A 17,044-nucleotide genomic window follows, 5' to 3' on the forward strand; every position below is an offset into this window, starting at 1 on the left:
ACAGTTTTGCTGACTTGTCGTTTTACCCTTTTTTTCTCTCTCTCTCTCTCTATCATTGTGGCTAAACTTTGCCAATAAATGCAAAAGGCATTCAATAGTGGCAAGAGAAAGAGATGTAAAAAATAAAAACTAGAATGACTTGAGACTTCACTCTGCCACTTCAGCAAGTGTTAAAGAACCAATTTTTTACAATTCGAACTTTAAATCGATTTGTTCAAACACGAAACGTTTAAAGTTTGTGGACTTGAGTAGATATATGCATTTTTGCATAGCTATCGTTGCAATCCTTGGTCCTATATTCATTTTTAGATTTTTTTTATGGTGACTAAAAGTCACCATAAATCATTCGTTTTCAGTCATGTTTGAACAAGTTATCGATAGATATATTACAAAACTGCACAACTTTCATATTTCTCTGGGTCCGGGATTTCCAAAGTGGATTCTTAGCCACCAATCGTTGTGATAGGCATTTTATCATTTTCGATTTCCTTTAGGGTTTAGACTCGTTTGCATTTTATTTCCCTAATGGATGGGCAATACTGGCACTGGCACTGGTAATGGCACTTTTTACTCTAGTAATTCATTCGTTTCCATTTTATTGCGCATAATTTATTACATGCTAAAACTAAACGCTTAACCAGTAAAGTGCAAACTTTTACTCAACCTCTTGACCTGATAAATTTATTTTTTATTTATTTGAATATTACTTTAGACAGTTCACTCTCACACACAGGTACAGGACACTATCGACCAAACAAAACTTCTTCACAAACTCTAAAAAAAACAAAACAAAAAATATTTATCGCTGTTTTGCCTAAAAGTATGCGTTGAATTTGTTTAAAAAACCCCTGAGAGAAATACCCATCAGATATCTCACCCCTTAATACATTCATGTCTATTCAACTTTCTGAGTATCTGTCTCTCTTCCTCACTCTTTGCGTTTTAGCACGTTGTGTTTATTCATCCATTTTTTAGGTTAAACGGAAGTGTGTCAAAAGTTTAATATTTATTTTTTTGTTTTCGATTTAGTTTGAATCTCTTCGTTTTGCCCATTGCACACCCACCAGGTCTTTCAGGGGTATATATTTTCCATTGGCTTGGAGTTAATGTTGTATTAAAACCAATATTTGTACTCGATTCATATTTTTGCCAAATTTAGCCAACCTGTGTGGTGTGGGAAAAAGTGTAATAAATCTCGTTTTAATTGGAAATGAAATAATAAATTGAAATATGATGATCTTGGTGTCAAAATGCCGAAACGGCAAATTAATCAAACAAAAGCAAAAAGGATTTCAATTGAAATGGATATTGTGGAAATAACGAAATTTTAATTAAATCTGGCATGGAGCACAAAATGAAGAAATTAGTAACTTGTAATGGTGTGAGAAATTAAATACTATATTTTACTTAAACCGCTTTAGTTGTTGGTGTTTCTGTTTGCATTTATAGTATAAATATGTAAATAAAATAAGAGAAATATTTAACATTTCCATACTGGCAAACTTATAAAAAAAATAAAAATATCGATAAAAGTAAATAAAAATTTTGTCGTTCGATTGTAATATATTACTAGGATTTTCTAGACATTTTATGTCTTATTTAAATCGGATGAGTTAATGGACAATGGCGGCTCATTTGCTTATATATTTAATAAGGCATCAGAGCAGTTTACCGTTGATAATATCCCAAAAAGACACAAAAATTGTCTCTCGCAATAAAAGATGGCACATGTTTGCATATTTCAATTAATAAAAAATATAAATCGAAAGAATTTATATATTTTTTTATAGAAATTTGAAAAATTACTTTTGTAAATTTGCCTAACAATCAATGTATCTGTATTTCATCGAAAAACCTCCACTCGTAATAGTTCTTTCCCCAAATTATGATTTTTTCGTCCTCAAAAATCCCCAAATTTAACTTCAATTCCTCACAAAAATCCTTAATACATTTTTGACATGTTTTTTTTTTAAGAAAATAAAGCAACCGCTCTGCTGTAGAAAAAAAAAATAATTTAAAAATTACAATTTTTTCAAATCCAGCAAGCTGCAATAAGGTCAAGATTTCGAACCACAAGACCATGAGACTGGTGATCGTCTCCCAAATGCTGGAAATATGAAACGAGATGAACGAACATATACTTCTAAAGTAGTCTAAAGTAGTAAAATTGGGTGGTAGACACGTTGCAAAGTTGGTAGAATTCCACCAGAAATGGTAGATCTTTTATTGTTTGATAGGTTGATAGAATTTTTGATATTTTGCACTTCATAAATTTTCTATAGAAATAAATTTTCTATATAGAAATAAAATTTTGAGAAATTTTTCTATAAAGAAATAAAATTTTGAGAAAATTTTCTATATAGAAAAAAAAGTTTTGAGAAAAGTTTCTATAGAAATAAAATTTTAACAAAGTTTTCTATATAGAAATAAAATATTGAGAAAATTTTCTATAGAAATAAAATTTTGAAAAAATTTCTATATACAAATAAAATGTTGGCAAAATTTTCTGTAGAAATAAAATTTTGACAAAATTTGTTATAGAAATAACATTTTGACAAATTTTTCTATAAAAATAAAATTTTGACAAAAATTTTCTACAGAAATACAATTTTGAAAAAATAATTTCTATAGGAATAAAATTTTGACAAAATTTTCTATAGCAATACAATTTTGACAAAATTTCCTATAGAAATAAAATTTTGGCAAAATTTGGCAAAAAAAAAATCACGAAAAATTTTCCAATTAAACTTTAAATTGAGTTTTAAAAAATATTCAATTAAAAATTTAATTGCTTTAACAATTTTTTTAATTGAAACAAAAATCAATCACAAAAATGAATAGTATCAATTAATTTGTTGTTGGATCAATTAAATTTTTAATTGACTTTCAATTAATTTTTCAATTGATACTATCATTTCTGTGATTGAAGACATTTCAATTAAAAAATTAATTGGATCAATTAATTTCTTGATTGAATCAGAAAAAAATTTTTGTGTGTAGAAATAGAATTTTGACAAAATTTCCTTTAGAACTAAAATTTTGTTAAAAAAAGATTAAACCGATTTCTCGAAAAATCCCCAAATATATGGAAATTCCCCACCAAATCCCCAACTTAGAAGTTTCGTCCCCATTCTCAAAAAAATATCCTCAATTTGGGGGAAAATCCCCAATACTGACAACACTGGTAACCAAGCTTACTAGCTGTAGAATTTTTTTCGGCATACTTTCAGGCGCCACGTATTCACATGAAAATATAATGCTAAGAAAAGGGAAAAGTGTTGGTAAACTTAGAGTCTGCCTTGTAAGCTCGGCTACTGATATTTTCGCATTTAGTGACAACAGTGTAAACATACTGAGTCATAAATAAACTTAATAAGTTTTTCATTGAAATATTTATGTAATGGTTTCATCGATAATTTTGTAAATAAGGATTTGTATTTTTACCTTCATAATAGCAAATAATAATTTCCCTTCCCTTATCACCCATTTTTGATTTGTTAGTACTTCATGTCCTGATCCATAAAATTACAATAGAGTAAAAAATAAACGTAGAACTATTTTATATGTATTTCTAGTAAAAGAAAAATACACAAAATTAATAAAAAAAAACAAATACAAGGAAAGATTTGAATTGCAACGAAAATATAATAATTTAGTCAAGGCTTTTCAAAGTTTTCCAACAATTTATCTACCTTCCCTAAAATCTTAACCCTCATATAGAAAAAAGTTTAAAAAAAACTTCAAGCCTACTTTTACCTTATAAATTCATTCGATAAGTTGTCAATAAATTGTTTTGCATGTGGGCATAAGACCTTTTGTGTAATCTAACTTACTTCACAAGAGGTTATTAAACTTGGACAGAATAAAAAAAAATTATACGAAATCTGAAAAATTCCTATGGAAAAAATATACGAGATTTCCATGAGGGAGCAACAAAAATATTTTATTTCAAATTTAATTTATGGTTTATAATTTAAATAAAATATTTTATTTTGGTGTTAATGCAACTTGTTCATTATTTTTCAAATTTTTTTATTTTCCACTTTCTTTAAAAATGTTTGAAGAATATTTTTTTTTTTAATTTATTACAAACTACCCTCAAACAAATGGTAAGAAATGCATGCCAAATATAACAAAAATACTAAATTATTGTAAATGTAGTTCTAATTCCATCCTTTATAGATATTTTTAAGAAAAGATTTTCTCTTATTAAGCTTCAAAATGAATATAAATTGCTATGCTAATCTGTTAATATAAATAATAGTAATTTCTTAAAAATTAAAATATATATTGCATACTTCTAGGTAAAACGTAAACATTTTAATCTATAAAATTTTCCGTATATGTTATAATATTGGTATAATTTTTATTTTCATTTTCAAAGATGTCACCGGAATATTTTTTTTTATTTTTTAATTTACTAATTTTTTTATTTGCAAATTTCTTTAAAGATGTCACCAGAATATTTTTTTAAAGTTATTTATTTTAAATTCATGTAAAATATGATCAAAAATATTTTATTATGATAAATTTAGTGCTAATTAGTTTTTATATTTTTTTTTATAAAAATAAACTGATTAGCTAGTCCGTAATTATAGAAAAAATATTGCTTACTTAAAAATAACAAATATATTGCATACTTTTAGGTAAAATATAAAAATTTGTATCCATAAAATTTCCCACCTATATATTAAAATATCGTTTATTTGCCAATGTAAACCATTTTTTTCTATTATTATTGTGAGGGGTAAAATCCATACTTCCAAGAATTGCCTATCTATAAATTTCCCATCATAGCACCATCATTGTTCCATCGTTCAACCATAAGTAAACATTGTTGGTTGTGTTACATGATGGGTCGTTGGTTTGTTTGCAATGCACCAGCCCTTTTCGCAAATACTAGACTTTGTAGGAAAGCATTGTGTTCAGTGAAAATGAAATATTATAAGTCAATATGAACACCAGACTATTGATTTTGGGCTGTTATTTATATGAGGCAACAATATACGATTTTAAAGTCTACTGATAATATTGAATTTATAAAATATGGAGTTTTTTTATAATGACTGAAGACTTAAAAATTTTCTAGGTTTATATTTGATTATTAGGCTTATATTTGGATTATAATTCCACAAATTTCCGACATGGAGCAATTTTTGCGCGGTTGTTAAAGGCGATATATTAGCATCACTAACCTAACCTAACAGGATCGGATTAAATTAGCTCCTCCACAAATCTCCGCGAGCCAAATCAGAAGATCGGTTTATATAGGGGCAATTTATTATTACCCAGCAAAAAAAAAACGTCGCCAAAAAAGTAGTGAAAGTGTTCTTTTTGGATCCGGAAGTGGTGTAAAATTGGCACAGAAGGGATGAATTTATCATGGGCTTGTCATAGGACGCATGTCCACCATTTCAACAGTCTGTGCGCTGAATTTGCATAACTTCTTAAGATGTGATGCAAATTCAGTGTTTTAGAAATTAAAATAAAAATTATTTATTTGATATTTGGACAAATAAATAATTATTAAATTTTTTTATGATTTTTATTGCAGTCTAACGCTTGAACAAGAACATTTAACGAAATTATTGTTTTCTTGTACAAGAAATATCGTATTTTGAAAACCATAAAACTGAAGTTAGAATATATAGAAATAATTTTAATGCCGTAGGCAATTGTCATACGGTTCAAAATTTTATAAGAAATTTGTCACATATTTATTCTTTTAATTTCAAAATTTTATAGGAAATTTATCATAACTTTTATCGCCAGAAATATTTTTACAATAAAACGACTTAGGTCATCCTATATATATATTTTTTTTTTCGAAAAAAATGTGTTCAAACAAACTTTCCAAAATTTTATATTGCTTGTGGCATTTTTCTTTGAAACAAAAAAAAACTTAGTTTATTTTGGGTTACCACAATCATTATTCAAAACTTTCAACGCTACAAAGCATCCGTAATGCCATCGTAGCTCAATTTGCATTGCAGTTGTCAGGGAAGTGACACAACATCTTTGATGCAACATTTTTATAATACTCGTGCTGTCATAAACACATTTACACAACATTGTGAGAGAACTACCAGTTTTACCACTACTCGTTTGACCAGTGTTGCCAGTATTTTTTGGCTCTTGTCCTCAAATTATGATGTTTTCGTCCCAATTAAAAGTTAAATTCCTCACAAACCCCCCTCCCACCCCAAAAAAAAAAATTATATAGAAATAAAATTTTTAACAAAATTTTTAATAGAAATAACATTTTGACAATATTTTCTATAGAAATACAATTTTGACAAAATCTTCTATAAAAATAAAATTATGACAAAATCTTCTATAAAAATAATATTTTGACAAAATTTTCTATAGAAATAAAATTTTGGCAAAACTTTCTATAGAAATAAAATTTTGGCAAAATTTTCTATAGCAACAAAATATTAATAAAACTTTTTATAAAAAAATAAAATTTTCACGAAACTTTCCATGGAAATAAAATTGTCCATAAAACAAAAATTTTTATAATTTTTTTTTATGAATCTCAAAGTTTGACAAAATTTTCTATAAAAATATTTTTTTTTTTTAAATCTTCTATAAAAATACAATTTTGACAAATTTTTCTATCAAAATGAAATTTTGAAAAATTTTCTTATAAAAATAAAATTTTGACAAAATTTTCTATAAAAATGAAATTTTGTCAAAATTTTCTATAAAAATAAAATTTTGTCAACATTTTCTTATAAAAACAAAATTTTGACAAAATTTTCTATAAAAATAAAATTTTTATAAAATCTTCTATAAAAATAAAATTTTTACAAAATCTTCTATAAAAATATTTTGACAAAATTTTCTATATAGAAAAAAATTTTGGCAAAATTTTCTAAAGAAATAAAATTTTGGCAAAATTTTCTATAGTAATAAAACTTTAATAAGACTTTTTATAGAAATAAAATTTTCACGAAACTTTCCATGGAAATAAAATTTTCCATAAAACTAAAATTTAGATAATCTATATATATAAAATTCAATCTATGTTTGTTTATTTGTTTGTTTGTTTGTTTGTTTGTATGTACCGAGTTGGCTCCGAAACGGCTGAACCGATTTACTTGAAACTTTCAGAGATCGTAGGGGGCGTTCATGTGGTGAAAATAGGGTACCTCATTTTTGGACACCTGGTCGCGGAGGGGGACCTCCCTTTTGTCCGACTTTTTGAAAATTGAACCAAAGTTGACCGATTTGCTTGAAATTTTCATTGAAGGTTGGGGTTGGCATCTAGATAAAGATCCGCTACTTTATATTTCGATATTTGGTGGCGGAGGGGGATCTCCCCTTTGTTCGATTTTTTTAATGTACAGTGAAAAAACTAAAATTCTCTAAATTATTTGAGATTTACAGAGAACATGCGGTGAGGTTATGGAATTAATATGGGGTACCTGATGATTTCATATGTGGTCGGGGAGGGGGACCTCCCCCTTGCCCAACTTTTTGAAACTTGGAACAAAATTATGCTTGAAATTTTCATTGAATGTTGCCATCTAGACAAAAATCCGCTACATTATTTTTCGATATTTGGTCGGGGTGGGGGACCACCCCTTTGCCCGACTTTTTTTTTAAGTACAGTGAAAACAAAACTAAACTCCCCCGACTGAAATTTTACGGAAAAAATGGGTGAGGTTATGAAATTTATATCAGGTTCCTGATTTTTTAATAAAAATAAAAGGGCATAGGGAGACATCCGCTTCTCTTAAGTACATACAGAGAAACAATTTAACTTTACCGAGTTACTTGAAATTTACACAGGACTGGGGAAAGGTTACGATATTAATAGTTGATACCTGATTTTGTGATATTTGGACGAAAGAGAGGCCGCCCCTTTAGGCTTATAATTTGCTTGACATTTTCTGAGACGTTTACAAAAGGTACGCTACATCACTTTTCGACATTTGGTGGAGGGGGAAATTCTTAAGTTTTCTTGAAATTTACAAAGACGGTGGGGGAAGGTTATGAAGGAAGGGGCAACCTTCCTTGCCCCACACTTGAAGGAAAGTTTCAAGAATTTTCAGGGAAGGTTAGGGGTGCTATTCACTACGGTGTTTGTCGATATTGTATCGGGGAAAGTGACGTCCCTTTAAAACAATAGAGCAAAATTTAAACATCTCCGATCTACTTGAAATTTACAGGGAACGTGGGAGGAGGTGATTAAATTTATACATGATTTTTAAATTAGTATATGATTTTTTTTTCGATATCTGGTTGGGGAAGGGGAAAATTTGAATAAACTTTGTCGATTTACTTCGATAGAATTTATAGGGACCATTGAGTAGTTTGTGAAATTAATATAGGGTACGTGATAGTCCGATATCAGGTCGGAGTGGAGCGAAGGTGGGGAGAGGGTTCCCTTTTGTCCGTTTTTTTTTTTTTTTTTTTTTCTTAAATTGAAAGTAGTGGGTTGTCCGTAAATGGGAACTCGGTATATAATTTTATGATTTTTGCACAGACTTCTGCCAGACTTCTTTTTAGTAAAGAACTTAAATTTACATGAAATTGTCAGCCAACGTAGAGGGTGCATCATTTTCCCACATTTTATCAAATGTTAATGTGGTAAAATTTTTTACTACCTTTGCTTTTTCCGATTTATTGAATTGGAAACAGTAATTCTTTGTATATTATGTTATTATAATATAGTGCTTAATTTTCAGATATGTTGAGGAGAAGGATACATATCCACACTTAAAATTCTCAAGAAATATAGAAGATTTTCCAACTACTTGAATACAGAACTTTATTTAAAAAATTTTGAGGAAAGGGTACACCCTCTCCCCGACATTTTTTAAGACGAACCGTTTTATATACGCATATCCGCCGTATTTGTAACTATAAATGAAAAAGCAAGTAGTCCGATTTGTTTGAAAGAATTCAAATCTTTTCGAATTCGTTTTCAGCACGAAGGATATGGTTGACTAAGTTAACGCAAAATGTTCCTACAAAAACACTTCGGAAGGCGCAGCGAAGCGGGCCGGGTTACGCTAGTCTTCTATAAAAATAAAATTTTGACAAAATTTTCTATATAGAAATAAAATTTGGACAAAATTTTCTATAGAGAAATAAACTTTTGGCAAAATTTTCTATGGAAATAAAATTTTGATAAAAAAATTGTATGGAAATAAAATTTTGACAAAATTGTCTATAGAAATAGAATTTTGGCAAAATTTCCTATAGAAATATAATTTTGTTAAAAATGATTAAACCGATTTCTCGAAAAAATCCCAAAATTTATGGAAATTCCCCACCAAATCCCCAAGCCCCCAACTAAAAAATTTCATCCCCATTCACGAAGAAATATCCCCAATTTGGGGGAAAATCCCCAATACTGGCAACACTGCGTTTGACAACGAGAAGAATTTCTCTGTCTCTCATTCACCCTGGCAAAATCTTATGAAATTTAATTACTACCATTAAACCACAGAGACCAGAGGAAAGAAACGAATGAAATATATATATTTTTTTTTTCTTTGAAAATATAATAAACTTTTACTTAGACAGGACCTTTTGCAAGGAAAGTAGGAATGCAAATCTTGCCTTTGGGTGTTTTAAGCAAGAAATTTGCATATACATACATCTACAAACATAGTAGTAGTTGTGCTGCTGAAGATGCAACTACAAATTGCCTTCGGAGACATTTGACATCAATTTTCAGTTAGTGTCACATGGAAACTTCTACTCTGGTGCATGTGTATAAAAAAAGCAACGCATACACATACACCGAGCAAAGCTTTTCCCAGCAAAGTCATAGGGATCTAATAAAGAAATTGTGTAAGGGACACACACACACACACCACATCTACTACATAAGTTTTGGACCCATATAAATGTAGTGGAATGTATCCAAATAATATGCAGACAATAACGATGACATTTTGGCTTGACTATAGTATATACATGTGTGTGTGTAGCTGTTCATGCTTCTCTTCAAGGATAATAAATAAATTATGCAATTATAATTTTCTCAATGACATTGTGTTACCAAGTGTTCTCAAACATTTTAATCTTGGGTGTTTTGTATGCTTAACAGAAATTCTGAAATTGTCAAGTAAATGCCTTGAGTATCCTATGATGGTGGCCCAAACAATGGAGCCTCTAGTAATATTTAAAGGATTGACAAGATTGTAGGCCTCAAAGGCATTTTCTCTCATAAAGGTATAATAAAAATGACTTCATTTGACTTTAAAAATGTCTAACGTAAATTTTGAGGAATAATGACATTCTGTTGCTATATATATGAAATAGTATTAGTGGTGCATAGCAGTGAAACTTAATGTTTTTATTAGAAAAAAGGATCCTAATCACTGCTTACCTAACTTCCTTGATAAGAAAAAATTTATTACTTTATTATGCTTAATTATTTTTTAATTTTTACCTTGATACACCTTACATTTGCCAAATCCTTTTGCAAAATCTAACGCAACTCAGGGTATAACTCTGGGCTATGGTCCCAGTGTGTATATCGGAGTTATATCTAAATCTGAACCGATTTCTTCCAAAATCAATAGGGTTCTATTCTGATACAAACCTACATACTTGTGCCAAAGTTGAAGTAGATTGTGCTAAAATTTTGACCTAGAATTTGATCTCATAAATATGTTCGCAGACAGACAGACGGATGGACATAGCTAGATCGACTCAGGGCCCGGCCCTAAACATTATTGCCAAAGACACCATATTTCTACTTCGTCTTCTTCTGGGTGTTGCAAACATATACTCTAACTTATAGTAACCGAAGCCACATTGTGGAATTTTTAAAAATTTTTAGTTTTTAAAAAAATTTTTAATATCGTTCTTCGATTTTTCGATCACTGAAAGGTCACCTTTTAGATTTTCTAAAAACTTTAAAATTGAAAAATTTTCGAGTATTCAACTTTTGGGGACTCCAACCATTTTAAAAAATTGAAAAAAATATATTTTTGGACTTTTTAAAAATTTGAAAGTGTCGACCCTTATTTTTGCGAGTTAGCCAGTTCCACATTTCACGAATTTGATTTTTTGAATTTTAAAAAATTTGAAAATTTCGACTTTAATGAATTTTAACGTCTCGACTTTTGACTTTTTGATTAAATTTTAGCACTTTTTCAATTCAAATTCCACTTATCAAAATTTGCATTAAAATTCGCTTTGTTGATTAAAATGTTGACTGGACGATTTGACACTATTTTCAAAGAAATCCCACAAAAAATATTTTTCTGATTCAAGAACGAAATTAATTGATCCAATTAATTTTTTAATTGAAATGTCTTCAATCAAAGAAATGATAGTATCAATTAAAAAATTAATTGACAGTCAATTAAAATATTATTTGATCCACTTAAAAAATTAATTAATATTATTAATTGGTGTGATTGATTTTTGTTTCAATTAAAACATTTGTTAAATCAATTAATTTTTTAGTTGAATATTTTTTTAAAACTCAATTAAGATTTTAATTGGAAAAATTTTTTGTGAAATTTGTTTCTGTGCAATTAAATAGCCTAATGTTGGGAGAATATCCTAATAAAGCCAGTTAAAATTTCAAAACGATTCAAGTTGGATTTAAAAATGCACTGAAAAAATGAGAGACGAAAAAATTAGAGATGAACAAGCTAAACTACATTTAGGTTACACAAAACAAGAATTTATTTGCTTTGAAAGAGGAAGCTTCATTGTTTCATATTTTCATTTTAGAAGAAAGAATTAATTTCGTACTAAATCGATAATTTTTTTCTTTAAGAAATTTCGGACAAGCAAAACGGACGGCGGGATAGACTTTGTCCATTCGTTGAAGAAGACCCTGAAATTGCAACCACACTCAGTAATAATGGCATGTTGACCAATAAGCGTTATTATCGGAATATCCACCCATACTCGTATATACCCAAAAATCTATAAAACCTAAATTTTTTTTTTGTTTTCTTGAATAAAACTAATGTCAAAAATTTCTAACGAATTATAATAAGCTCTCAACTTTTGTGTGAGAAGGAAAAATAATCTGAAACCTTAATCCCTTTCAGCAAATCCTTTTGATATAAATAGCATTATTGGAATTTTGTTTTCTTCAAATTCAATCCTCTTTTCGTTTGGTTAACTTCTGGTCTTTCAACTCTCAGTTACTTATAGTGGTTCACAGTTACTTTTGTTCTGTTTTATTAACTAAGACTTTAAGGATTCATTGTGTGAAGTTTGTAGTTTTTTTGTGTTTCATTTCTTCCTTTTTTTATCACTCGAAGACCGCTCTGGCATCTATGTTTGTGACCATGCCGCGTTTTTTTGCCATTCTATGGGGTCCTTCATGCTTGTGACTACTTCTGATTTTATGCATTCATAAATATCATTTGCCATAAGTTTAGCTAAATGTAAGCCATGTTTAACGGAAATTGTGTTTGGCTTTGGTAACACTAACACCAAGTCAAATGCAACCAGTTGTAACGGATGTAAAAGGTCCTGACCAGCTATTGGCATAGCAAAGGCGACAATGGTATTATCGAAAGTAGTTTGTGTGAAAACGGATGGTTGTCTATATGGATGGCTGGTGGGATGACCAGGATAGTTTTGGTGTCAGACGATGAAGCCGCCATTATTGTTATTTTGCTGTGATAATAGCAATAAACGGAAGTTGGGAGAATTTCAGTTGAACACAAAATGGCAAAGAAAGTCAGGGGCAAAGTGAAAAACTAACGCCACCATTAGAGTTTCAACTAAAGGGTGATTCTTTTGAGGTTAGGATTTTCATGCATTAGTATTTGACAGATCACGTGGGATTTCAGACATGGTGTCAAAGAGAAAGATGCTCAGTATGCTTTGACATTTCATCATGAATAGACTTACTAACGAGCAACGCTTGCAAATCATTGAATTTTATTACCAAAATCAGTGGCAGAAAATCCGCTTTTTTATCGACAAATTTTGTTCAGCGATGAGGCTCATTTCTGGTTGAATGGCTACGTAAATAAGCAAAATTGCCGCATTTGGAGTGAAGAGCAACCAGAAGCCGTTCAAGAACTGCCCATGCATCCCGAAAAATGCAATGTTTGGTGTGGTTTGTACGCTGGTGGAATCATTGGATCGTATTTTTTCAAAGATGCTGTTGGACGCAACGTTACGGTGAATGGCGATCGCTATGCTAACAAACTTTTTGTTGCCAAAAATGGAAGAACTGAACTTGGTTGACATGTGGTTTCAACAAGATGGCGCTACATGCCACACAGCTCGCGATTCTATGGCCATTTTGAGGGAAAACTTCGGAGAACAATTCATCTCAAGAAATGGACCGGTAAGTTGGCCACCAAGATCATGCGATTTGACGCCTTTAGACTATTTTTTGTGGGGCTACGTCAAGTCTAAAGTCTACAGAAATAAGCCAGCAACTATTCCAGCTTTGGAAGACAACATTTCCGAAGAAATTCGGGCTATTCCGGCCGAAATGCTCGAAAAAGTTGCCCAAAATTGGACTTTCCGAATGGACCACCTAAGACGCAGCCGCGGTCAACATTTAAATGAAATTATCTTCAAAAAGTAAATGTCATGGACCAATCTAACGTTTCAAATAAAGAACCGATGAGATTTTGCAAATTTTATGCGTTTTTTTTTTTTTAAAGTTATCAAGCTCTTAACAAATCACCCTTTATAACTGAAAAGCTTCTACGTTTATATGAGAATATACTCTAACGCACACATACACACACCGTTTTGTATGTATCTCTGTTTCCTATTCTTGACGTTTTTATTGGAAACTACTTATGTAGTTTTTCGCACTCAACATAAAACTTGGACGCTATAAATAAATTTCCCACTTCCGTTTCCTCAACACCCCAAACAAACCATGAACCTATATTCTTAGCTGGATCACTAGAAAAAAAAAACATTTTAAAGGATACTCCAGGCTAAGTGTGAGCGAAAAAGAGACAACAACAAAATAAAGTTGTTAAAATTATAGTACTGAGAGAAAAAAAAAAACAGGAACGTAAAACAAAACTCTTAAAAACTAAAGCCTAGTAAGTGTTAAACGTAATAAAGTTTTAGCCTTTTAAACAACAGATCCTTTTTCTCTTCCCGAAACTTCAAGTGTTGACTTTCTATTGCGAAGGAGAGATTGCAAGCCCATCGGGAACTAGAAAGAATTTGCACTTTGTACAAATGCGTTGAAAACTTATTTTGTTTATTTTTCTTAACTATTTTCAATTTCTTCGCGTTTTACTGGTAATCGATGCTTTGCTATTATGCTACACAACACAAGTTCCAAGTTCCAAGTGAAGTTTCTCAAACGCAAAGCCCATAAGTACTTTTGTGAAGAAATATTTATTTAGGAAACTTTGAAGACTTTTCGTTTATATTTGATTAGAGGGTGAAATGCATTGTGAAATAGTTAAAGCTGAAATTCTTGATGCTAGGATAGAACTAATAATGGGAGACATTCTATGAAAATCGAAAATTCAAGTATTGCAAAGATATACAAAGAGTGTCATACTTATAGTTGGATGTGAATTTTGAAGTGAAAATAAAAATTTCTAGGTGAAATCTAATGTCATACATTTGTTTTTCTTTCAAAATTTAAAAAAAAAAAAAAATTAACATCTCTTATTGATATTGCCTTGATATTTTTTCATGGAATTAAAAATACAAATTTTAATTCAAGTGGTTTTTATGCTGTCTTCAAGGATCTTGTATTTTATTAAAGGGATACAAAAAAACGTTCTTGTTTTGTTTAAGCACCTAGACATTTTTTTAAGCCCTTCTAAGTTCATTACTCTGCAAGAGCCTTCACAGAAAAAAAATTTCCGTAGTTAAACTAACGCTAAATTTAACTTTTTTATTGGAAAAAAAATATTTTTTTTCCAATAAAAAATACGGTATACATAAGTTCAATATGAAGTAAAACAAATGAAAATTTTCGTACGATTCCCAAAAATAGTAAGAATGAACTACTGTATGGTTAAAATGGTTATGATTTGGCGCCAATGATTTTCTTCTTTACTTTTAGTTAATTTTTTCTTCTATGAGGTGATGTAATTTCGTGAACTGCAGTTAAAAAGTACAACAGGGCATTAAAGGTTCCTAGTTTTAACAACGCTTTGTGGAAATCTAAAAATGTGGAGTAAAATTTAGTTCAATTTTCGTGCGTGGTTGTTCATTCTTCCTATAAAACAGTTCACTTTTTTTTCGGTGTTTTGGGATGTATTTTTTTAATTTATTATTTAACAAAGCGTATGTGATTCTTTAGTCTTAGAACTGAAATATACAGGAGGAGAACATTTGCATATGAGATATCTGCTTATCATCGAGAGTTATACGGTTGTATGAAAACAAAAAATATAAAAACTCCCGGATTTCCACATTCCCGGAAGTTGTCTTCAGTGCTTAAAATTCTGCTAATAAATGGAATCAATAGCTTGTTCGAAGTATATGGAAATCCGTAACATTTGATTTCTAGGGCCAATTTATTAATTTTTCCATAATACGAATAAAAAAATATAAAGGATCATGGGCTATTAACAACATCCCAGCAAAAAAAATTGGAAGTTCTTCCAAAGGCACAACTTTAAAAGCACTTCCAGAGGATACAATCCCAATTATGTTCTTTATTCTAACTACCTAGGAAGTTCTTTTTATTTAATTTTTTACAACATGCTTTTTCATACTTTTAATGGGTAATTTTAACTTTTTTTGTTTCAAATAGGTAAAAAACAGAGTAAAGAATTCATAAAATGGTACAAATCTTTTAAATTTTGTTGAAAAAGAAATGCTAAATCCAATCTGAAAAGATTGTGTGAAGGTCAAGGGTTTCAGAGAAGCTTTCGAGTGCATTAAAAATCATAAAAAAAAATTATAACAAGTATATACGGCCGTAAGTTCGGCCAGGCCGAAGCTTATGTACCCTCCACCATGGATTGCGTAGAAACTTCTACTGAAGCCGGTGACAAGGTATTTTAAAACTTCCTAACACCGTAATATATACCATACGTGGTATATATTAAACTAAAAAAGACCGATTAAATACGTATATAATTAAGTTTATAGTTTCTATAGAAATAAAATTTTGACAACATTTTCTATAGAAGTAAAATGTTGAAAAAATTCTCTATAGAAATAAAATTTGGAAAAAAATTTCTATAGAAATAAACTTTTGACAAAATTTTCTAAAGAAATAAACTTTTGACAAAATTTTCTACAGAAATAAAATTTTGACAAAATTTTCTATAGAAATAAAATTTTGACAAAATTTTCTATAGAAATAACATTTTGACAATGTAAAAATAAAATTTTGGTAGATTATTTTTGGCTCGAGTGGCAACCATGATTATGAACCGATATGGACCAATTTTTGTGTGATTGGGGATCGGCTATATATAACTATAGACAGATATGGACCAATTTTGGCATGGTTATTAGCGGCCTTATACTAACACCACGTTGCAAATTTCAACCGGATCGGATGAATTTTGCTCCTCCAAGAGGCTCCGGAGATCAAATCTTGGGAACGATTTATATGGGGGCTATATATAATTATTGACCGATATGGACCAATTCTGGCACGGTTGTTAGAGACCACATTCTAACACTATGTTCCAAAATTCAACCGGATCGGATGAATTTTGCTCCTCCAAGAGGCTCCTGAGGACAAATCTGGGGATCGATTTATATGGGGGCTATATAAAATTATGGACCGATATGAACCAATTCTTGCATGGTTGTTAGAGACCATATGCTAACACCACGTACCAAATTTCAACCGGATCGGATGAATTTTGCTCCTCTAAGAGGCTCCGGAGGTCAAATCTGGGTATCGGCTTATACGGGGGCTATATATAATTATGGATCGATGTGAACCAATTTTTGCATAGTCATTAGAGAACATATACCAACACCATGTACAAAATTTCAGCCAGATCGGAAGAAATTTGCTTCTCTTAGAGGCTCCGCAAGCCAAATCGGGGGATCGGTTCATTTGGGCGCTATATATAATTAAGAACCGATGTGGACCAATTTATGCATGGTTGTTAGAGACCATATACTAACACCA

General features: G+C 30.3%; 1 protein-coding gene across 1 annotated transcript in view; it reads right to left on the reverse strand.

Moving 5' to 3' along the window:
- Positions 1-17,044, reverse strand: part of Ten-a (Teneurin-a transmembrane protein) — a 610,089-nt gene that overhangs the window by 169,984 nt on the left and 423,061 nt on the right. The window lies entirely within an intron of this gene.

Source organism: Haematobia irritans, chromosome 3, assembly GCF_050003625.1.
Source record: "Haematobia irritans isolate KBUSLIRL chromosome 3, ASM5000362v1, whole genome shotgun sequence".
NCBI classification, from domain to species: Eukaryota; Metazoa; Arthropoda; class Insecta; order Diptera; family Muscidae; genus Haematobia; species Haematobia irritans.